The sequence below is a fragment of the Mus caroli genome, unplaced genomic scaffold (genome assembly GCF_978045245.1).
Source record: "Mus caroli unplaced genomic scaffold, Mus_caroli_1 scaffold_9, whole genome shotgun sequence".
In the NCBI taxonomy this organism is placed as follows: Eukaryota; Metazoa; Chordata; class Mammalia; order Rodentia; family Muridae; genus Mus; species Mus caroli.
Window position 1 is genome coordinate 95,311,931 of NW_028227264.1, and position 24,539 is coordinate 95,336,469.

At 42.3% G+C, this 24,539-nt stretch overlaps 2 long non-coding RNA genes across 6 annotated transcripts in view; one reads left to right on the top strand and one right to left on the bottom strand.

Moving 5' to 3' along the window:
* Nucleotides 1-24,539, top strand: part of LOC147002720 (uncharacterized) — a 46,290-nt gene that overhangs the window by 16,345 nt on the left and 5,406 nt on the right. The gene's annotated exons all lie outside the window — the stretch shown is intronic.
* On the bottom strand, nucleotides 5,219-23,578 carry LOC115032148 (uncharacterized). Of its 5 annotated transcripts, none has more exons than XR_003837793.2 (3): nucleotides 23,342-23,578; nucleotides 7,623-9,424; nucleotides 5,219-6,943 (listed from the first exon to the last, which is right to left on the bottom strand). It is a non-coding gene; the product is annotated as an uncharacterized LOC115032148 (long non-coding RNA). The 5 variants fall into 5 exon arrangements; XR_003837794.2 differs by having other exon boundaries at nucleotides 23,329-23,578; XR_015048456.1 differs by having other exon boundaries at nucleotides 7,623-7,993; nucleotides 9,331-23,578.

The following is a 24,539-nucleotide window of genomic DNA, read 5'->3' on the forward strand; positions in this document are numbered from 1 at the left end:
AACACATCACCTTCTGTTTCTGACTTGGTTGTGATCTGGGGTTAAAAAATCCACTAACACAAACCTGCCTCTTCCTCTTCTAATTCTTACAGTTTCCTCTCAGGCTCATCTAGGTTTTGTCCCCTCATGTGATCCCATCCATCCCAATAACATTGGAACAGTATCAGGCTCTTGGTTGTTGTAAGTACCGGACTCTGCCAACTCTGAAATGATATTTGTTGGTCCACATAATATGAGATCTGCTTCAGGACTGATGATGTCATGGGACCCAGTTTCTCTCTCAGAGCCTCTCTCTCTCTCTCTCTCTGTTAGTTGAATTTTATTTGTTGTCGTCATCATCATCATCATCATCATTATGTTAGCATCATTTTAATTAGACTATGATGCTAAGATAGAGAGGAAAAAAAGAAAGTAAGCCCAAGCTTCAACAGAACCAAGTTCCTCTTTTATTTCTGCTTGTCCCATCAAGAGGTCTTTGGTGGGACCTGGATGGTTTAACAGTTAAGAGAACTTGCTCCTACTCAGAGGACCTTAGTTTGATTCCCAGCACCCAAGTCAGTGTCTTATAACTATAACTTACCTGTTGCTCAGCTTCAGGGGACTAGCACCTTCCTCTAACCTCTGTGGACACACACACACACACACACACAGAGAGAGACAGAGACAGAGACAGAGACAGAGACAGAGACAGAGACAGAGACAGAGAACAAAATAAATATCAGAGAGAGAGAAAGCATTGTTCTTTAAGAAATTCAATCATTCTTCCTGGACTTTTTTTTTTTTTTTCTTTTGAGACAAGGTCTTGTTATGAAGCCCAAGCTAGCTTTGAACTCATAGCAATCCCCCTGCTTTAGCACTGAGATTAGAGGTATGAATGACTGTTTTTACTAATTCTTACTGAAATGATTCAGGGCATCTGTCATTTGCACACCTCAATCACTGAGGCCTGATTGCTGTCATATTTTGCCTGTCCAACCCTGAGACTTTCCTTGTACCTTGGTCAGATTGTTCAGTTAACAATCCTATCACCATCACTACACAGAAAAGAGGAGATTTACCTAGCACAGCATCACCTCCCGTCTCCTGTGTGCAGACACAAGTTGGAGGTAGAAGTGCTACAAGGTGGCGCACGCCTTTAATCCCAGCACTTGGGAGGCAGAGGCAGGCGGATTTCTGAGTTCGAGGCCAGCCTGGTCTACAAAGTGAGTTCCAGGACAGCCAGGGCTACACAGGGAAACCCTGTCTCGAAAAACCAAAAAAAAAAAAAAAAAAAAAAGAAGTGCTACAAGATGGCAGAAGACTGGGTTCAAGTCATTGGGAGATGATCCACACACCCACAAATCCACAGCTGATCTGTGCTTTGTGTAAGAATATGTTGGATATGTTAGCTCCTACTCTTTTCTGAATATGATAGTGGATGTTGAAGGGATGCAGATTATTAAATACAGTCCATGAACTCAAGTAGCTTACAACCAAAGGGAAGAAATAGATGCACTCGCACACTATGGATAAAACACTAAATCACGAAAGATGGCCAGTATTCCTTATTCTGTTCCTAAGGGTGACACACTCATAGGTTTCTATCTAGTACAACTACAGGCAGAAGCTAGATTTCTCAAGTCCAGTTCCAGACTCCCTGCATGAACATAGAATCTGTACCCTTCACGTGGCTCCCTGTCCTCAACTGCAGGCTTTACTGTGGAGTTTGCTTTGGACAATGACCTCCTGATAGAGGCAGAGACTTCAAATGTGTAAATGTGCTACATAGTTGGGGGTTTTGTTTTTACTGGGTTTTTTGTTTGTTTGTTTTGTTTTTATGTTTTTTGTTTTGTTTTATTGTTGTGTTGTTTATTTGTTTGTTGGCATTTCTGTATGCTGTGTGAGTTCCCAGGTGGCCACTGTTTGCTGGGCCTGGAATAATAGATGCTTTATCTTAGGAGAATTCCCAAGACAAGAAATCCCTTTTCCATCTAATTGTTTGGGTCTGAGTGCTGTCTGGGGCAGCTATCATGGGGTCTTTACAAAGGCCTACCTTAAAAAGACAAGCCATGCTGATTTCTAAGTTTGAGGCTAGCCTGGTCTACAGAATGAGTTCCAGGACAGCCAGGGCTACACTGAGAAACCCTGTCTCAAAAACCAAAAAAGAAAAAGAAAAAGAAAAAGAAAAAGAAAAAGAAAAAGAAAAAGAAAAAGAAAAAGAAAAAGAAAAAGAAAAAGAAAAAGAAAAAGAAAAAGACAAGCCATTGTACATGGGAATGGAGAGGCAAGCTATGAGAATTGTATGTCCTGGTCACATCACAGAGATACTCAGTTCACTAGCTCTGACTTCCCTGTTTCTACATGTCTTGCTATATAAGATAGTAAGCCTCATTTCTAAGCTTCTTTGAGTTTTCTATTACTAGCAATTGGTACCATCTGGATGCATTAATAGGAAATCATGCATTCTGTAACTTTTAGTAGAGATGTCTAAGACTGGGGAAAGTTCGAAGCATTTTATTTTCCCTTTGAGACCAAGTCTCAAGTAACACAGATTGGCTTTGAGTTCACTGGGTAACAAAGGATGACATGAACTTCCAGTCCTCTCAATTCTACATCTTGAGTGCTACGGTTACAGGCAGGAGCCACCACCCCTGGTTTATGTGGCACTAGTGATTAAACCCAAGGCCTGCTAGGCCACATGCCCATTCCTGTATTAAAAATTAAAAAGGACCCTGATATAGCTGTCTCTTGTGAGGCTATGCTGGGACCTGGCAAACACAGAAGTGAATGCTCACAGTCAGCTATTGGATGGAACACAGGGCCCCCAATGGAGGAGCTAGAGAAAGCACCCAAGGAGCTGAGGGGAGCTGCAACCCTATAGGTAGAACAACAATATGAACTAACCAGTACCCCCCAGAGCTCGTGTCTCTAGCTGCATATGTAGCAGAAGATGGCCTAGTCAGCCATCATTGGGAAGAGAGGCCCCTTGGTCTTGCAAACTTTATATGCCTCAGAATGGGGGAATGCCAGGGCCAAGAAGTGGGAGTGGGTGGGTAGGGGAGTGGCGGGGGGGAGGGTCTGGGGGACTTTTGGGATAGCATTTGAAATGTAAATGAAGAAAATACCTAATTAAAAAATAAATTAAAAAAAATTAAAAGGTAATTTTTTTTTCTTCTTACAGCTTTGTTGGCCTTGTACAGAGGATACTAAAAAGGGCCTTTTGGTGGATTTGATGACATCTGACATTTGACTAAAATCGGTCATTGTGGTTCATAATCAAACTTCACCTTGTGTTAGCTGCACACTGTTGGAGTACCATTTCCCCAGTGGAAGGAAGCAGACAGAGATGTAGACAAGCTGTGCATTGCGTATTTCATTGACCAGGGATTAACTAATGAAGCTAATTCACACTTAATGTCCATGAACAGCTCGCTCTTCTGTTTTTGCTGTAGGTAAAAAGTAGCACATTTTGGGGTACGTCAGTAATGAGTTAAAGTCTTAAATACCCAGGTAGCTTTGTGCACGCCATTTAATGCCTATCAGCCTTGGTCTCCTACTACATGAAGTAGGAGTGATGGGTGGGCTTTATGTTATGTTTACAGAAAGGATACAATATATTGAGGGTCTGGTGTATACAGTTTGTTGTCATCTCTCCTCTCAACTCCCAGAAAAAAAAATCATCTGCTGGTATGAAGAGGACTGGCTTAAAAATTACAAGTGGGGAAGTTCACATGTGTGCAGGTAAATTCAGTAATAATCATTTTCAAAAATCTGAAGAGAGACGGAAGGAACTGTGTGTTTCTAGGAAGAAAGACAGGATATTAATAGCAGGAAGTATTACAGCTCCCTTCACTTCTATTTCTCAACTTACACATTTATTATTTTAGTGTAAAATAACATGACAAGCAAGCTAACTTTGAATACGCTGAGGTATTTTTAGATTCTTCTGCCATTCAAATGCAGGAACCACACTTTTTTTTTGTCTTTCTGAATCCCAGGTTTTCCATAATGTCTCTTGAAGTTAAGGCTGTTTTTGTTTGTTTGTTTGTTTGTTTTTGTTTGTTTGTTTGTTTCAGATTTGGAACATCAGTTCTCCCAGTGTGTATATGTACACTGCTCACAGGCGCAGCTCTCTCAGTGCACATGCATGCATGATCACACACACACACACACACACACACACACCCTTCTGCTAATGGTGAGAATCCAAGGCTTTCTCAAGGAGTCCAAGCTGTGTGGGTAGAATGGAATTTTCTATGTCTCTTGGAATGCTTCACATGAGCTCACTGGGTTCTTGGAACCTTTCTTTTATTTTTCCTAAATCAGAGATTGCCTTTGGAAGGCATGATCTGACAGACCAGGTAAGAGCTCATGATGTCAGGTACACAGTTCAAAAGCTAAAATGTGGCCTCTGGATGAAAAGCAGACCTGGTATAAAAATCAACTCTTTGACCTTCCGAAATGGAAAAGATTAGGCATAGAAATACCCCACACATTCATTGTATGCTGACTACCATTCTCAGCAAGGTGGGGTCACAGCTATGATCACAGTCCTAACTTAAAGAAGCATTGAGGTGGGGATGTGCTTGAGAGAAAGCCGGGAGGCTGGTAGACTACGGCAGCAGGGGGAGGGGTATTTTCAGATGGTATCTGGGAAAGAAGGGGATCCAGATGGGTTACAAGTGTCACAGTGGGAAAGGACTTGAGCTCTTATTCTGTATAAAATGGTAGACTGTTGGTAATTTTGAGCCATGAGATGACACTATTTGACGTGTTCAAAAGATCCATTAGATACTGTGGTAAGAACAGATTTCCTTATCTGTACATTCCCAATGAGACATGCATGTGGTCTGGACCAGGATGGTGGCTTTATAGAGGCAAGAAGCATTACCATTCTGCCTTCCATTCTCCAGGTAGAATCAAGACAGCATCTTGCTAGATTGGTTTAGGATGAGATAGAAGAGTTGAGTATGACCCCAAGGTCTTAGCTGAGAGACTAGAAGACTGAAGCTGCCATTCATTGTCCAGAGTAAGAAAGACTGAGGCTGGGATGTGACTTGGGAAGCTCGGTTTGGGATGAATGAGATGTCATTGCACACCTAAGTGGCGATGTTAGGTGGGCAGCTGTTTGTAGCCAGGGAACAATCAGTAGTTTCAGTCAATTATTCCTGCCTGTGTAATCCCTCCCTGTCTTAGTTAGGGTTTGACTGCTGTGAACAAACACCATGACCAAGGCAAGTCATAAATGACAACATTTAATTGGGGCTGGCTTACAGGCTCAGGGGTTCAGCTCATTATCTGACCTGTCCAGCAGGTCCAGTTATTCGAGGGTCTCAAGGGGACCTTCTCCTAAGAACCAAATTGGGGGGGGGGGGGTAGAGAGAGACGAGAAGGACACACGGAAGCAGTCTGAGTAACATCAAGGACCCCCTGTATTGAGAAAGGCCCAAGGCTTAAATGCACAAGCAAAAGGGGAAGTGCCTTTCAGCAGGAGGTGTGGGGCAGTAGAAATGCACAAGTAAAAGGAGAAGTACAAGTACTTATCAGCGGGAGGGGTGGGGCAATAGAAATTTTTCTTTTGGCAGCTACACTGCGAAGCAGGAACTTGGTGGTATCAGGATGTGGTCAGGACATCTGGCGCTGACTTAGGGCTGGAACATTCTGTGGTTGTTCCCGGAACGGTGCGTCAATGGCCCACTTTTGACCCCCTTTTCTTCTCACGGGGAGAGGCCCAATTCAGAGATCAGGACAATTGTGTTGTCTTAATGGCTCCCAACAATTATCCTCAAGGTGGAATCATGGCAGCATCCAGGCAGGATGAGAGAGTTCTACATCTTCATCTGAAGGCTGTTAGCAGAATACTGGCTTCCTGGCAACTAGGAAGAGGGTCTTGAAGCCCATGCCCACAGTACCACACCTACTCCAACAGAGCCACACCTTCTAATAGTGCCACTCCCTGGGCCGAGCATATACAAACCATCATACTCCCTAATCTCCTTTAAAGAACTGTTATTCATTTCCAGGTCCTCCCTGCTCTTCAGTGCTTTCTTCTCTCCTGCCCAGAAGACTAGAGAGTGCTAGAGAGCCAAGAGTTTTACATCTTGATCTAAAGACTGTAGGAGGAGACTGTCTTCTACAGGCAGCCAGAAGAAGGCTCTGATTCCACACTGGGCAGAACTTGAGCATAGGAGCCCTAAAGCCCACCCCCACAGTGACACACTTCCTCTAACAAGGTAACACCTCCTCCAATAAGATCACACCTCCCAATAGGGTCACTTTCCATGGGCCAAGGATATTCAAACCACCACAGGGTGGAATATAGTTTCTGGATTCCGGAAATTTGGAAATGGGAATACCTGGTGGAGGAGAAGTTGAGAGGATGTATAGAAGTCTTCATGTCTTCTGATTCCTGCGCATGTGACACATGTAGAGTTAGTGAGGGCTGCTGGCCTCTTTCTCTCCTTTTATGGTTGGTGTGAGCTCTGGGAGGCCCCTGCTTTGTAGGGTTAGCTTGAGGCTCTTGATGTTTCCTGAATTGGCTTTTACATGGCAGGCAAGTCCTAGAGACAGGAATGGCAGGTAGCTCAGGTGTTAAGATGAATCTCCCACTTATTCTTTGCCACCATAACTGATTCACAGATCCGTGCTTTTAAGTGTCTAGAAAACTGAGCGTGGAAATAACCTTTCCTTTGTGCAGTAAGTAGTAGACACACAGGTGAGGCTAGCCAGGAGCATGACCAATTCCCTTAAAGGAGTGTAGGCAGAGGCTATGCCAGCCAGAGAGACAGGAGACGGGCTGAGGAAGTGCAGCCGCCAGTGCCTCCAGCCAGCCTGGCATCTTCAGTATCTGGCTCCAGCCCTCTGACCCTTGTCTTATTCCGTTCTTCCTGAGGATTCGTGAAGAGTGTGTAGGGGAACGCAGAAGGCTTTTTATAGGCATCCTGGTTCAACCTCTGATGGGTTGCTGAAAAAAAAAATATTTCTCAGCGGAAAGAGCTTTAGAAATGTCCTTGCCAAGTGTTTTATTTAGTTCTTCGTCACGGGACATAGCTATGCAGGGAGATTTTCCTAACACTTTCCAAGCTCTTGGGCTATGGGACAATGAGGATGTCTCTACATCAATATGGGAGAAGCAGGGCACTTTGAACCACCCTAGATTTCTGGAATCCTTAAGCTGTTTACATCAACAGCCCTAGCCTGAACCTGCAGAGGTTGTATAAGGAATCTTTAAACACGTCCCTCCCACTCCCTCCTCTGTCTGTGGAAGAAAAATCTCTGATGGAAAAATAGAAGGCAACCCAGGGACATCACCCCTGTTAAGGACAGAGGGCTGGTTTTCACCCCTGCTTTTCTTGAGCCTTTCCTGATGTTTCCTTTATGGAATTTGGAATGGGGAGCCTAAGGGCCTGTCCTTAAGGGGAAGGGAGATATCCTTCCCCTGTGTGGAGGAGGGAGCCCAAGGCGACAAGTTTGGACTAGCTGCTTCCCCACCAGAGACCCCACACCAAGTTCATTTTGATTTATGTCCCCCCACCCTTCCGTGTTTCCTTTCTTGTTTTCTGCTGGGACTGTCTGGACTTATAAATTGCAGGGGGAACAGCTGGAAAAACAGAAGAGTTGCTCTAGTCTGCTCTCTGGCCTACCTCAGACTCCAGGAGTTGTGAGTGGCTCAAGGTTTCCAGGGTGACTTGTGGGCTCCTGTGGATCTGAATAATCCAGATGAGATCAGGAGGAAGGGCATGGACTGGGAACATTTGTGAACAGGAGAGTCTTGATCCCTTTTGGGTTCAATGGAATGTCACTGTCTGTAAATCAGCCACCTCCTCTTTTTTCTCTACCTCAGCACCAGAGAGAGAGAGAGAGAAAGGGGGATGGGGAGGGAAGGGGAGAGGGAGGGGGAGAAGGAAGGGAGGGAGAGGAGGAAGAGAAAGAGAATGCAGCTGTTGTGGTCCTGATTCTGTGTCTGTGAACTGACAACCTGGGATGTAGAGTTACCCTTTCTTGGCTTTTTCATCTACTAGACAAAGAAAAGGAGATCATTTTTAGTCTTTGTTGGTTTTTTTTTAAATTGTGATATAACACACACATACAACATAAAATCTTCAGGTTTTTTTGCTGTTACATTGTGCTTTGAGTTTGGGGTGTGTAACCTTGACTGCCTGGGAATGCATAGCCCCCTGTACTCAGCAACCCCACCCACCCACCGCGCGCGCTGTGCTGGGCTTACAGGAATGTATGGTCATGCTTGGAGTGCATCAGTGGTGTTGTGTATGCCCCCCACTAATGAGAAACAGATTTCTAGAACATTTTTATACTTCAAATCTAAAACTAAATCGATTAAACCACTTGCCTTTACCAAAGAATCTGGTAACCACACAGTACTTTCTTTCTCTTTTCTGTGAACCTGACATTGGACAGTTTATAGAGAAGGAATCGTACAGTGCCCATCTATTTGTGACTAGCTAATTTCATTTACTGCAGTGTCCTCGGGGTTCGCCTGTACACAAACCACCTGCATGCCCAGTGCCAGGGAAATCAGAGGAGAGTGCGGAATCTCTTGAAACCGGAGTTTAGATTTTTGTGAGCCACTGTGTGGGTGCTGAGAAGTGAACCTGGGTCCTCTTTGAGAGCAACATACACTCTTAATTGTTGAGCTAGCTCTTCAGCCTCTGACTTGTTTTTGTTTTGGGAGCTTGTTTTTGTTGTTGTTGTTTAGCCCAATGTAGTCTTGAACACATTGTGTATCTGAAGCTGACCTTGAACTGCCTCTACCTTCAAATGCATAAGAAACTAAATCTACCAGGAACTCAGACTTTTTTTTTCTTTGCAAGTTGGACTTTAGTTCTGTGTGACAAGAAGATAATATGCTCTCTTTTTTTAAAAAAAAAAAGACTTATTTATTTATTTTTATGTATATGCTCTATCTGCATGAACACCCATGTGCCAGAGGAGGGCATCAGATCCCATTACAGATGGTTGTGAGCCACCATGTGGGTGCTGGTAACTGAACTCAGGACCTCTGGAAGAGCAGCCAGTGTTTTTAACCACTGAGCCATCTCTCCAGCCCTGATGATATGTTCGTTAGGGCTTGTGTGACTGGATGTTTGTGACTTTGGGGGAAAGTGTGACCTGGTAATGTTTTTCCCTCTCAGGTTGACACTTCTTCAGATCTGACTACATGTTGATCATTTCTCTGAATGCCTTTCATGTGTTAACACAACAGCATCCTTATGACAAGTATGACCACTGAAGGCCTCTTTGAACAGTCTAGGGATGCTTTCTCTCTCTCCTGTCTGTCTCCCTGCCTTCTACTCCTCCCTGCCTTTTGGAACCCCATTCCTGCATTCTTACCGTTTCTACCAAGCTTCTTCTTTCTGCCCTCAGCTGGACCCTAATCTCCTGAGACTCCTGCTTCTCTTTTGTCCTGAGATAGAGAAGACTCATTCTAAAAAGAAGCAACAACAGAAAACAAAACAAAACAAAAATTGTAAAATGCTTGCTTATGTTTTCTGGGGGTGGGGTGGGGGTGGGGTGGGCATGCATGTGCCGTGTCATGTATGTCCGGACCAGAAGACGACCTGCGGAAATCGGGTCTTTCCATCCTTCATCTGGGTTCCAGGCACTGAACTCAAGGTTGTCAAGGTCAGCAGCAAGAGCCATTACTTGGTGAGACTCATTCTTATCCACCCTCTGCCCTCTGGGCTGGGTGTTGGGAGTTGATACCACCCTTACCCTTTAAAATTGTCTCCAGGCCATATTCTTCCCTCCACACATAAATTACCCTCACACCTTATCCTCTGTCAAACCTATCAAATATCATCAGCCACCGTCTCTAGAACTCACGTAGGGTTTTGGCAGCGGGCTTGTGACCTATCTCTCTCTCCCTCAGGTTTGGCAGGGTGTCAGCTGGATGCCTCATGGACAAGAGGGTAACCTGCTAACCCGCTGGCTCCCCATCTATCCTACCCTGCTGGCTTGTCTGCAGCCCTGCACAGCTGTGTCATTAACTCCAGATCACTCTACCCGAAATCCCTAGCCCTGATGTCCTTCCAAATCATTCATTCTCTTGTCTCCAAGACCCCATTGGTTGATGGTGTCCAGATCTGCCCTCCATCTCTTCCTATAGCCTCTGTCCTTACAAATTATCAGAACCATTTTCTCACTCTTGTCCTTCAGTCTTTAGGGCAAACTTCCCCTTCTCCTTCTCCTGTTTGGAGAGTGAAGCACTTTCCCTTTCTTCAGAACCAATGCTTCCTGCTGTGTTCTGTGCTCTCATTACTCCTCAGATGGGGCTTCTCTGACAATCTCTCTGCCTCTGCCCCGTATATTTGCCCTCATGTCTTCTCTCTTCAGACATGTCACCGCTCCTCATTCTGCATGGTTCTCTCATATGCAGTATATCTGGGGGCAAGGATGGAGGAGTGGCACTCTGTGCATCTTAATTGAAGTCTAACTTGCTTGGTAACTGGAGCACAGAGGAAGAAATAGAGTTTTCTTGTCCCTGCACTTCTGCTTTGTATATAGCATGAGATTGGACCAAATAAATGTTCAGTGAACCTCTTCCAGCAAAACCGTCTTTATCCAATAGAATTTCTCCTAGCAATGTCTTAAGTTTGTAACTGCCTTGGAGGCAAGCCTTCCAAACTGGCTTACAAAAATCCCAGTGTTCCTTCTACAGAGCATTCTAAGCAAATATATATATAAAAAAAAAAAAAGAGAGAAGGAAAAAAAAAAAGCTTCTAAAAGGCATTGACTTCATCTCATAATAACCTGTTACCCTACTGTCCCTCCCTTGAGGAAGCCAAAGCTGTGTGTGTTTATGGTGGTGGTGCCAAACCAGTGTGTGTTTATGTTTATGGTAAGATTGCTAGGTAATGTGATTTCCATCCAAGGTTGATATGTGCATTCCAAAGGGATCTTCAGATGGTAGCATGCCAACTTTGAGGGATAACTTCTATTCAGCTCAATTTAGGCCAAAGAAAGGCTGATGGTTTCCAGACAGATGGGGTCTTTTGTGGATGGAGCTGGACAAATGAAAAGAATGCAGAAATCAAGCAGACAACAGAGAGATTAGTTGAATTCAGCCTAGGCCAATGGCTGCTGAATTCCATCTACCCAAATTAAGCTGCACTGAAAAGGGCCAGTGTGTGCTATTTCAAGAGGGCCTGGCTTGTTGTGACTCCAGGAGATTGTCTTCATGTCAGTATAAAATATGAAACTTGTTTTAACCGTGGGTGGTTAAGTTAAAAGGTTACAAAAATTTTGATAAAGTCTGTAAGCAAAGTCTGTAGACTAAGAGAATCGCTTCTCTGGTGGTCTAGGGTTTATTTGATTAAGATTACAACAAGAGCTTTTTAAATACTAGAAAAGCTTTTGCTTGTTTTGGTTATAAATTTGTCCTGTTGAACATCTGAATATAGCAACCTGAATATAGCACATTTATAAATGCACTTGGAAATGGAGAATATTTAATCAATTAAACATGTAACTGAGATGGAGTATTTACAGTCTAATGTGTCAACTAGAATTTCTGGAAACTTGACAGAAAAAAAAATGGAGAGACTTTTTCTTATTTAAGTTTTATTCATTTTGCATCAAATCAAGATTTGAGTTAAAAAGTAACAAGAACCAGTTGGTTTCAAAGTCACATTTGAAACTTTGATAATGCAAATGTTAGCTTAAAAATCAACTGACTGAGGTTAGAGAGGCACCTCAGCAAAGAACTTGCCTTGCAAGCATGAAGATCTAAATTCAATCCTTCGATAGAACCTACATTTAAAAAATTTAAATAAATAGGGCTGGTGAGATGGCTCAGAGAGTAAGAGCAGTGATTGCTCTTCCAAAGGTCCTGAGTTCAAATCCCAGCAACCACATGGTGGCTCACAACGTAAAGACAGCTACAGTGTACTTACATATAATAATAAAATCTTTTTAAAAAACAAATAAAAAAAACCCCAAACCTGGGGGTTGATGAGATGTCTCAACAAGTCAGTCCACTGCTCCAAGACTGATAACTGGAGTTCAACTCTAGCACTCACCTGGTAAATGATCACACATTTGTATGGTGGCACACACAATAAGTAATTTGTTTTTTAAAATTTGGGTATGGTAGGGAAACAAAAAGATCCCTAGGTTTTACGGGCCAGGCAGCCTCCCCTACATGATGAATTAATTCTAGGCCAGTGAAAGACCCAGTCTTCCCCTCAAAGAAAAGATTGGCAACACATGAATACTTAGGAGACTAATCAAGGCCTTATCTTAACTTTTCGGTGTCCTCATTGAGCAGGTGATAGATCCGGATTAAGCTAGCTCAAGGCACCATCCACTTTGGATAATATACTGACTCAATGACAGGTATTTATCAGTTTCTCAGCGAGGGGAGTGCAATGTACATTCACTGTGAAAACTTGACACCTCTGGAAACTGGGAATCAAACGTGATAAGGTAACAAGCAAGGGTTCTTAAAATAACCGGTACAGCAAATGCAATCTATGTTCGCTCCCGGCATTCAGGGAAAATGGGAAATTGGCCAAATGGGAAAGCAGAGGAAAAGCATCGTTTGGGATGCCTGAGTCCTTGCTATCATTCTCCATCAAAAGCCATCCCTTTGTCTCCTCCACTCTTGCTATTGCTTGACACTCCATATGAATTTAAGCAGCAGTGACTGTCTTTCTCTAAGTCTAGAATTTAGCTGTGGAATTGACAGGAGTGTATCATGGTTAGGGTTTCATTGCTGTGAAGAGATACTGTGATTACAGCAATTCTGATAAAGGCAAGCATTTAATTGGGGCTGGCTTACAATTGCAGAGGTTTGGTCCATTATCATCATGGTGGGAAGCATGGCAGGCTGCAGGCAGACATGGTGCTGGAGGAGCCAAGAGTTCTACATCTTGATCCTAATGCAGTCAGGATCAATCCTGTCTTCTACAGGCAGGTAGGAGGGAACTCTCTTCCATACTGGGCAGAGTTTGAGCATAGGACCTCAAAGGCCACCCCATAGTGATACTCTTCCTCCAACAAGAACACACCTGCTCCCACAAGGCCACACCTCCTAATAGTGCTACTTCCCATGGGCCAAACTTGCTCAAGCCACCTTAGAGTAGTCCAAGGTTATTCTCATGGGAGTTCTTACTAATAGTGATTATTCTTAAATGTGTACCTACCAAGAATTCAAGAAGTTAGGCTCCAAACAACCAAATAACCCTATTAAAAATGGGGTACAGAGCTAAACAAAGAATTTTCAACTGAGGAATATCAAATGGCTGAGAAGCACCTAAAAAATTTGTTCAATATTCTTAGTCATCAGGGAAATGCAAATCAAAACAACCCTGAGATTCCACCTCACACCAGTCAGAATGTCTAAAATAAAAAACTCAGGTGACAGCAGATGCTGGCGAGGATGTGGAGAAAGAGGAACACTCCTCAATTGCTGGTAGGATTGCAAGCTTGTACAACCACTCTGGAAATCAGTTTGGCAGTTCCTCAGAAAATTGGATATAGTACTACCTGAGGACCAAGCTATACCACTCCTGGGCATATACCCAGAACATGCTCCAACTTGTAATAAGGACACATGCTCCATTATGTTCATAGCAGCCTTATTTATAATAGCCAGAATATGGAAAGAACCCAGATGTACCTCAACAGAGGAATGAAAATAGAATATGTGGTACATTTACATAATGGAGCTACTCAGCTATTAAAAATGATGAATTCATGAAATTCTTAGGCAAATGGATAGAACTAGAAAATATCATCCTGAGTAAGGTAACCAATTGCAAAAGAACATACATGGTATGCACTTGGTGATAAGTGGATACTAGCCCAAAAGCTCCAAATAACCAGGATACAATTCACAGACCACATGAAGCTCAATTAGAAAGAAGACCAAAGTGTAGTTGCTTCGGTCCTTCTTAGAAGGAGAACAAAATACTCACAGGAGCAAATATGGAGATAAAGTATAGAGCAGAGACTAAAGGAAAGGCCATCTAGAGGCTGTCCCACCTGGGGATTCATCCCATACACAGTTACAAAACCCAGACACTATTGTGGATGCCAAGAAGTGCATGCAGAAAGGAGCCTGATATGTCTGTCTTCTGAGAGGCCCTGCCAGAGCCTTACAAATACAGAGGCAGATGTTAGCAGCCAGCCACTGGACTGAGCACGGGGTCCCTAATAGAAGAGTTAGAGAAGGGACTGAAGGAGTTGAAGGGGGTTGCAACCCCATAGAAAGAACAACAATATCAACCAACCAGACCCCCCAGAACTCCCAGGGACTAGGCCATCAACAAAAGAGTACACATGGCTCCAGCTGCATATGTAGCAGAGGATGGCCTTGTCATGCATCAGTGGAAGGAGAGGTCCTTAGCCCTATGAAGGCTCGATAGATGCCCCAGTGTAGGGAAATCAAGGGTAGGGAGGTGGGAGTAGGTGGGTGGGTGGAGGAACACCCTCATAGAAGCACGAGGAGGAAGGATGTGATAGGGAGTTTCCAGGAGGGAAACTTGGAAAGGGGATAACATTTGAAATGTATATAAAGAAAATATCCAATAAGAAAAAAAAAACAATAAAAACTAACTAAATAAAAAGAGTACCCACCATTTTCTTGGAGAGAATCTTTAGGAGAGGTGGAGTAGTGGCAGGACAGCACATAACTTTATTCTTTTATTTATTTTTTGTTGTTTTAGAGATTCAGATATTAAATATTTATCTGTTTTGATGTCTTGTGGCATTGATTTAAAAAAAAATGGTGCACTAAAACAAAACCTGAAGACTTCAGATCATACCTTGCTATAAATAGCTATATTCTTTCCAACCAGATCACAAATACTGCAATTTGCAAAGACAGGGAAACACAAAGAAGGTAAGGATGAACTCTAGCTAGAGAAAAATTATTCCCAAATGTTTTGTGCACATTTCAACCTGATTTTCCTAACCTCATGAGTACATACTGTCACGGGAGCCTTACGCTTTACAAACATGCTTGACACTGCAAGATTATAGGATGTTTTCTACTTTATACTGCACTGGTTGTAGCGTTATAGTGCCTACATGGACTTAGGTTCTATTACCTCGCTGAGTAGTTAGTTTATTTCCTTAACCAGTCCTGGCCTGTTGCTTATTTTGTTTCCATTCTTGTCTTTAAAAACAAGGCAGTGCTATTTGCATTGTCCTTCAGACATCAAGGCAAGCAGTTTGAATCATGCAGGGGTTCAGCATGAATGCACTCATGATTCTTTCTGAGAAACCCATTGAACACTGAATGTACCTGGCCCAGGAGGGGCTGGAAACGGGAGCAGAGGCTTTGGTGGTGAGCACGGATACTCGTTAGCTCTATGTGGAAGAACAAGACAAAGGGGCAGCATCTATACATGGTTGTATATGTTACAGAATCAGATAAGTCAGAAAACTTTGACTAGAACATCAGAGAAGAGAAAGGGTAAATGTAACCATGCAGAGTGCGAGCGAACCCAGAAGATTCCTGTCTTAGGATTTCTGCTGCTGTGATCACAGAGCGTGGCCTAAAGCAACCTGAGGAGGAAATCCTCTACAAGCTCAGTCATGGTGTCTGTCAGAGCAGCAGGAAACTAAAACAAAAGATTAGGCTGGAAAAAAAAAATCCCAGTTCACTAATCAGTGGAAATGTCACCAACGGTGGCGTGAACAGGTCTAACGTCTTCTCTTGTCTGATGTAATAGGAAATACACAGAGCCCTATAAGCATTAGTAAACAGAATGGAACAAGATCCTGAACTCATTTGAGACATTAGTTTACAGGGCTGAAGGGACATTGAATGACATGAGCCGTCACGACTGACCAAATTCAAAACATGAGTAATATCTATGACATGACATGACATGACATGACATGACTTGATTCCTTCATTTGATAAATAAAATAACACAAAGGAGAGAAATGACCACATATTATAGAGACAAGCTATATACATATTAATTGGAAAAAAAGGAGAACTATTAATGAATCTGACCTGTAGAACTTTTAGATTTGTGTTGAAACAAATTGTAAGAAGACACTTTCAGCACTCTACTTGTATTTAGATGGTATTAAGAAATTATCATTGTACCGGGGAGGTGATCCAGCTAATAAGAGCTCTTGTGGCAGAAGCATGAGGACTTGAGTTCAGATCCCCAGTACCTTCGATAGCATGGTAGAAGCCAGGACTAGGAAGATCACTGGGGTTCACTGGCCAGCAGCAGAATTCCGATTCAGTGATGCATCCTGTCTCAGAGGAACAAGATAGAGAATAGGAGCACGGGCTACCCTGTACTTTTTCTGGCTTCCAGACAGAAGATGCACACTCCCACACCCATACACACACAAAGGAATTGTTGCTTACTTGGATATATAAAATCATGATATTAATGTAATACTAATTTGAAATATCACTACTGAATTTCACCATAAACCTGAATAAAAGGAGAAAAAAATTCCTTTCCCCCAGAGGTTTAAATTGAAGTCCCTATGAGTTAGTTGACTGTCAACTTGACATTTATTTTAAGCTATTCTAGTGAAAACAGAAAGGTGAATAAAGTAACAGGAGCTAAATGGAGAAGGAACTAGGAAAATGTTGACAACAAGTGAGATTTGGGCCCCTGGCAGCTGAGAGTATTCTTTTTACATGCAGGTCTGTTTGATAATTTGCATTATAAAAACACAAAGCTACAACAAAGTGTCAAGTAGGTCTAGTGGTACCTTTTTTTCTGATTATTAGAGATAAATTCTTGGAAGTGAAATTACAAAATCAAAGATTACACATGTTTTGAGAACTCGTTCTATTTGAATAAATAAACTTTAAATCAGAGTTATTTATTTTTAGCAATATGGAATTCATGTTAAAGTTCTAACATAGTGAGCCAAAAAAAAAAAAGATTTTTGTTTTGTTATTTGTCCAAGGATAACTGTTTCTTTGGATAACTGGCCCTATTCCTACAGAATATTAGTTGTGTCATTTCCAGCCTGTTGGATACCCAACAGGAAAATGTGTGAGGAGCAGTCTTTGTTAAATAATACTTCTGCTCATGTTTGGAAAAAGAACTGCAGTTGGTTTTCTGGGTTTTACTTTTGAAATGAAGAGAAGTTAAGGTTTATGTCTTTGGCCATGTGGTGAGACAGAGAGATGTCATTCCACAGTGTAGGAATGACTGAAGCATGATGCTCTGCAGGATGGGAGTTGGGGGCAGAGCCAGTGGTGTTTAAGCCCATGGAGAAGTAAAATGGTGAAAAGAATCAAGGCTGAAAAGGATGAGGGGGCAGATGTAGCTCTCTCTGAAAGGCCTCAGCAACAGGAAATGGCAGAGCTTTAAAACAAAAGTAACAGGTGGGCAGGCACGTTGGCTCAGTGACTTTTCCACATTGTGGACAAGCTGAAACATCTGGGTTTAAGCCTCATGCCCTACGTGGTGGAAGGAGAGATCGTGTTGCAAGTTGTCCTCTGACCTCCACATGGGTGTCACTGGGCATTTGTGTGTGTGTGGCACGCCCACAGGATAAGTGGATAAATGTACAAACATTTTAAGAAAGAAATTAAAAACAAGAGGGGGGAAAGAAAGAAATCCTTTTATATCATGTGTTAATGATTTGCCAGTCTTAGTCAACAGAGGAGTCTGGTAGGCTACAGGAGACAAGTTTCTCAGCAACGTCCCTGCTTCTCCTTCCAACCACCACTTTGCCCCTGACTTTTAGCTGGGGCTCCTCCTCTACCTAAGATAGAAATAGAGAAGTATCATAGGGGATTGTTCAGGTTCTGGCATGGGGGACGATGTATGCTCAAGTCTATATGATTTGTTAGGGGCTGTGAGTAAGATGAACAGTGGAGAAAGGACATGCGTATTGAGAAATAGTTTTGCCACAAAGTTTAAGTGCAAAGGTCCGTGAGTGTATTCTGTGACAAATGTGATTTCAAAAGGTGTTTTTTTTTAAAAAGGTGATAAAAACAGGACAAATGTCCAAAAAGTCACATTTTGTCTTGGTCAATGTCGTCATCTGAATGTGCTTACTCACTGTTCTAGATCATTCTTTTTAAATTTCCAAGTATAAACACCAAGATATATAGCATGGTTTAGAGTTAGATGCTATGAGGACATGAAGAGACAGACATATCCCACTGATCTGGGAGAATGGAGACCAAAATGCATGAAGTGTAGCATCTGCAGAGTTCAGTAGAAACGGCAGGAGTGAAAAATGAACTCAGGTCTGTTTGCAGAGCATGTGACTGAAGGAGGATCGAACCAGATCTTAAGAGACATCTGCACAGTGCTTCATTTCTTATAGAGTACCCTGCATTGAGGACAAGCATGGGGTCCGCCCGGCTCTGCTCGGGTAGATTCAGAGTGCTTTGTGAAGCTGAGAGCCTCATATGGCTGCACAGTGTTCATCAGTCTGTTCTCAGTTGTAATACAGTAAAATGAGCCTCTGATTAGCTTCTGGACATCAGTGCTAATTCTGAGCATCCAGGACCCATGACGCCTATCAGTATTTGGAGACATATGATAGATTCCTCCCGTACTCCAAACAGTTAACTACCTTCAACCATAAATCTTCTAATACTCTCCTATGGTAGCTCAGGAAATCTGTAAAGTTTCCCTTGACCTCACTCTCTTCATTTACATGTGCTATCTTTATACTTCTTCTATTAGGGAGCACCCTGTGGACAGTAGATGGGGTTAATGTCTACAACCTACAGAGGGACTGTGATGGGATGGTTCCTTAGGGTTGCTTAGAGTGATACCTCGTTTTTATAGACAGCGATTCTGGGACTCCCTGAAAATTAGCTCCATTTTGTTTTAAGTCAGACTTCTATCCAAATGATATCCAGTCTGATCTTTGACTAAAATATAGTTTATAGGCTACTTGTGTCTAAATTAAGTAAGATTATTAGAAATAAAGAAATAAAAGGTGTTGTGTACCTGAAATTTCGCTACTTGGGAGGTGGAGGAAGAAGAGTCAGGAGATTGAGACTACACAAGACCCCATCTGAAGAGAAGAAATGAGGAAGAGAGGAAGGGGGGCTATTGAATCAGAGTATCTGGGTATGGAGTATGATAATCTGAAACGCTATAATGCTTCTTACACAAGTTGGCATTTCAGAACTATCTATTTGATGGTTATTAATATAGACTTTTCCAGTTTCCAGCTGTGTGGCACAGCAGCAATTTATTTAACATCTCTGGGTTGCAGTCTCTTCCAGATTAAGATAATTAATTCTTCAGGATTATTTATTAAAATGATAACATGCTTTGGCTGTCTACTCAACTGCTATTTCCTAGCATAGTTGGACCATCCAGTGGAAACCAGTTTTATTTTGCTGGGGTGGTTACATTCCACATGTCAAAGGAAGGTGAGACAGAGGTCACTTAGGATGCAATACCCACCATCTCATTCTCCTGGATTAACATACAGATCCACTTTGGATTTGATCCTTGAAAGGAGCTGTGCAGGAGAACCTGAAGGGGGACCTTTTGGGTCAGCATTTCTTAAGCTGTAGGAAGGCACATGTCTTTTACTTTGTTGGCGGTTGTCTATGTGCACCTGGAATCATTGCATCCACTAGGCAAGCTCAAATAGAGACGATGACCTTACTCTGAGAATGACAGGGTTGGAAGATGAGTTCCCCATCATGGTGTTGAAGCACATATCAGTTACTTTTCTGTGGCTGTGATAAAACTCCACAGCCAAGGAAATGTATCCAAGCACGTTTATGTGGGCTGATGATTTCAGAGGGATTCGAGTCCGTCATAGCAGGAAAGTACAGCAGTCATTGGTAAGCATAGCAGGAAAGCACGGCGGTCATTGGTAGGCATCATGGCAGGAGCAGGTGCTGAGCAAGCGGCAAGCAGAGAGAGAGAAGTGAAGAAGAGAATGTAAACTCTCTAAGCTCTCTCCCAGTGACATACTTCTTACAGCAAGGTTCCATCTCCTAAAAGTTCCACAAGTTCCCCAAATGGGGTTATCAACTGAATACCATATATTTAGGTACAGGGACTATAGGAGGACATTTCTCATCCAAACCACCATAAGATACTCAGTCAATCAACACAGAAAGAAAGCCACTCATTGGCCAATAGTTACATGAAGTAGGAAACACCTACTGTATAAGCCACTTGATTTAAATATTAATAGGCATCCTATAAATCCCTTTTTGTAATGTCAAACATATTATTTACACTATTTTCACTTTATTATTAATTAATAAAAATATTAATCTTGGCTAAATTTGGGGCAGGATTTATAGTGTCACTATGATTAGAAAATATATCTACTCTAAAATATTTGATAAAATACAGCTTCTACTTTTTGTTGCAGTCCAATGAAAGTATGGTGGCTTCATTGTACAGAATCAGCCTTCCTTCTAACCCTTGACTTTGCTGTAGATATGATGGCTATTTAAACCTTCACTTAAATTTAGCCTTCCCTAAAGAGGGATTATAATTTGAAAGAAAAAGAGGGCTTCCAAGCTTGAAGGGAAAACACACTGTAGCTGAGAATTATTCAGGGAAAAAGCCTAAATTTATGATTTTCCGTAGGTGGCACCATAAGGGCATTTGGAGGGTAGTTAGAAATCAGTTAGTAGAGCCATGAACTTTCTGTGTCATGAGGTATCAGAGGGAATTAGCTGAAGTTAGGTGCCCTGCCCAAGGTCATTCAAGGACAGCATGAACAAAGAGGGCTTAGAATTCACCCTCACACTGCCTAGAATTCCTGTGCGTGACTGGACTTTGCTACGTGATGTTACTTGAGGGCAACGTTAATTATTGTGGCAACAATATCTCCAGAGGACAAGGGGAGGGACAATGGTGTCATTGACTTGTAGAGAGGCTCAACAGCAAGAGGTCTCTGAGATCATCCCGGCCAACATTCTGTTCTTACTGGGGATGAAACTGACATCCAGAATGGCATAGTCAGGGTCAACTGGCCAGAAAGGGGAAGGAGGAGCTTGAGAAAAGCATTGACCCTTGACATTCTCTCCCTCTTATTCTCATTTCTACTGAGGGTTTTTTTTTTTAACCCTTTGGAGAAACCGTGGACTGTATTCCTCATATTTCTTCACCAGATTTACTTAAATTTCATTTATTTTATCATCTAATTACAGCAGACTTCCCAGGTATCTCTTGAATTCTCAGATGTGCTAGGCCAGTGTTAACGTTTATGGCTGGTTTACCAAGCTGTTTTGGGAAGAACATCATAACGTACCTGTCTCTTCTGTAGCTCCGTAAGCTGGTAATTCTTCATTTCCAAACAGCATAAGTGGAAACCAGAGAGCTATTTCTCATGGCTAAACAATCATTATAACACATTAGTCATGTTAAGGGTTGGTCTTAGCATAACACACTGGACTTGTTCTTATCTTTTAAAAAAAATAAACTGAGGGATACAGGGGTGCTTTATAAATCTCTTGCCTTGTGGACAAGAGGAATGAAGTTTGATCCAGAATCCACATTAAAGTTTCAAGTGTGGTGGTGGACATTTATGGTTCCAGTGCTAGAAAAGAGGAAGCAGGAGAACCATTTTTATCCCATTGGTCAGCCATGAAAGACTATTGGTAAGTTCCCAATCAATGGCACAGTGCCTCAAAGGGAGTGGGTGGCACTCTGGAAGATGGCACTCAAGGCTCTCCTCCATCATCTAATGAAAAAACATGATTATATAGACACACACACACACACAAATACACAAATGAGAGAGAGAGAGATGAGACAGAGAGATGGAGAGAGCTGAGAAAGTCAGAGCTAATGATTGCCACCTTACAGAAGAGGAAATCATGTCATAGCTTATATAACTATACAGCTGGAATCAGAAGCAAGTCCGACGGAACGAAGCTCTTGACAGATTTCCAAACAAGACAGAATGGGAATTCTGATGTGTTTAGAAGCTCAGAGAAATAATTTAGCCACTGACCACAGAGACTACTGAGGACAGAGTGAACTGGGACTATTAAAGATACAGTGACCTCGGTCATTAACAGAAGTACCGAATTCTAGGAAAAGCAATCACTGGAGTCTAAGAGGGTTGCCTATTTCCCAATGTGTTTTGGATCTGAACCTTCTAAAAACCTACCAAAAGTATGTCTGGTTTGGAAAGAGCCTTGGCCCCATCTGACAACCAATAGGAGGTGCCAATTAGGAGTTGAGGTTTTCAGATGGACACATTATTTGCAAGGGGAACTGTGCTCTTGAATCCTGTGTCATGGGATAGAAATTGCCTCACTCAGCTTTGACAGATGCATTGGAGCAAGGGTTTAGACTTCGTCTGTCAAGTCTGAGGACAGTAGCATGACCTTGGATCGTTGTCTTTCACCCCTAACTTCTCTGCTCTGAAATGGGATAAGAATGATAGCCGAGTTCCTAGCTTTGCTGTGAGGGTTCAGTGGAGGATGGCTGTACCCCTCATATTTCTGGGGTACCCCTCACAGCGCTGGGCAGTCAGCCAATCAATGTTCACTGCAATATACACCAACAGTTGTCAGTGCGATATATGAGCAATTGGAAGAACGTTCAAAAAGGGGGGGGGGTGCTCTACTTTTTCACTGCCTTTATAGATTTGCATTACTGCCATATTCAATAGGTCACACACACTTTTTTTCTTTAGACTTTGATGTCCCTATAGAATGTCAACCCAAGAGTGCTTCAACATACACCATTATGCCACATGGCAACAGGAAGACTCACAAATGACATGTCTGGTCCTCATCCTAAGCTATATTTTGAGACAATGGGTTGCCTCTGAGCCAGGTTTGAAACCGAATGACCATCTTTCTCAAAAACACTAAAGGTTAGTTGCCTCATTTATACCTGTGGGATTTAATTTATGGACATGACTAAGTGACATGAAGAAGCTAATGCTACTGGGAAAAGAATTTATCACTTATTTTTTCTAAGAAGAGGATGAATGTCCATCATTCTGGGCTACAGGAAAATCACTGGGTTTGGTCAGGAGCCAGAAAGGAATGAGGGGAAAATCATAAACTATAGGCTTGTTTTTACAGAAAAGGCAAGCAGGGCAGTGAGCAGTTCAGCATTGGCAGGCTTGATGTTCCAGGGGGGCTTCAGGAGCCTGAGCATGCCTGCCCCTCACTTGGCCCTGGGGTGATATAGGGCATAGGTAATATTGGCTTAGTATCTGCGGGTGAGATGAAAAGTGTGTAGTGATGGGGGCTTGGGATTGGCTGGTTTCTATGAATAACACATTTATAAAAATAATTATAAAACACACTATAAAAAATAATTCAGTAGTTCTGGAAAGAGTGGTCTTTCTCCATGTTTAGAAGACTTCCTAGTGTGTTAGAACAGCGCAGAACACAATAAGCAAACATTTACAGTTAATATTCTCTACCTTCATTGCATACCTCTACCCTCATTCTTTGGTGCCTGCCGTCCGTCCTCCAGGTTCTCTGGAAATGCATGACGTCATAGGTGTCAAGGTTAAATGCACAGGACGAGCCCCTTGGGGTAAGAAGAGAACAAAAATAAAAATAAGTCATCCAAAACTATGGCAACTCACGGCTCCGTGACCAGAACCTTCATTCACTTCAGTTCTGCAACTGTCAATGCCTTGAAAGTGTTCAGACTGAGATTCTAGGTAGAAGTCTGGATTCTAACTGTGGGTTTCACCACGTCAAAGCAAACAGCACCCAGCTCCCGCCCACACAAGGGCATGCATGTGAATTATTCACCACATCTGATTCTCTTTTATGGGCAGCTATTTTTGTAGGCAGTGTCAAAGACTTAAATGGTTGAGGTGATTTGCATAGCACAGCATTTTTACAGCTACTTTAGGGAATTTTATGTTTACTGGCGCACAGACACTTGAAGCAAGAACAGATTGTAGAGGTATTGTTTGTGCGGATCTGCATTGCAGGTAGATAAGTGGAAAGTTCAGGCCATGCTCCTTATTGTGGTGTATTGTTAATGGGCAACTCTGATAAGTTACTGGGCTTTAGTTACAGTAAAGAAAATCTCAAGACCACAGTGTTGGAAGAACACCATATTCTTTGTCAATCATCCACATGCTTTGATCTCAGATATTTGATCTCTCTCAGTACTTACTGAGTTCTACTAGATTGTAAGCTCCTCCCAGTTCTACTTTTAATTTCCCCATTTCAGTATAGTGTGTGAGTGAGTGAGTGTGTGTGTGTATGAATATGTATATGTGTGTGAGTGTGTGAGTATGAGTGTGTGAGTGTGTGTGTATGAATGTGTATATGTGTGTGAGTGTGTATGTGTATGAATGTGTATATGTACATGTGTGTGTGTATGAATGTGTATATGTGTGTGAGTGTGTATGTGTATGAATATGTATATGTACATGTGTGTGTATGAATGTGTATATGTGTGTGAGTGTGTGAGTGTGTGTGTATGAATGTGTATATGTGTGTGAGTATGTATGTGTATGAATGTGTATATGTATATGTGTGTGTGTATGAATGTGTATATGTGTGTGAGTGTGTATGTGTATGAATGTGTATATGTATATGTGTGTGTATGAATGTGTATATGTGTGTGAGTGTGTGAGTGTGTGAGTGTGTGTGTATGAATGTGTATATG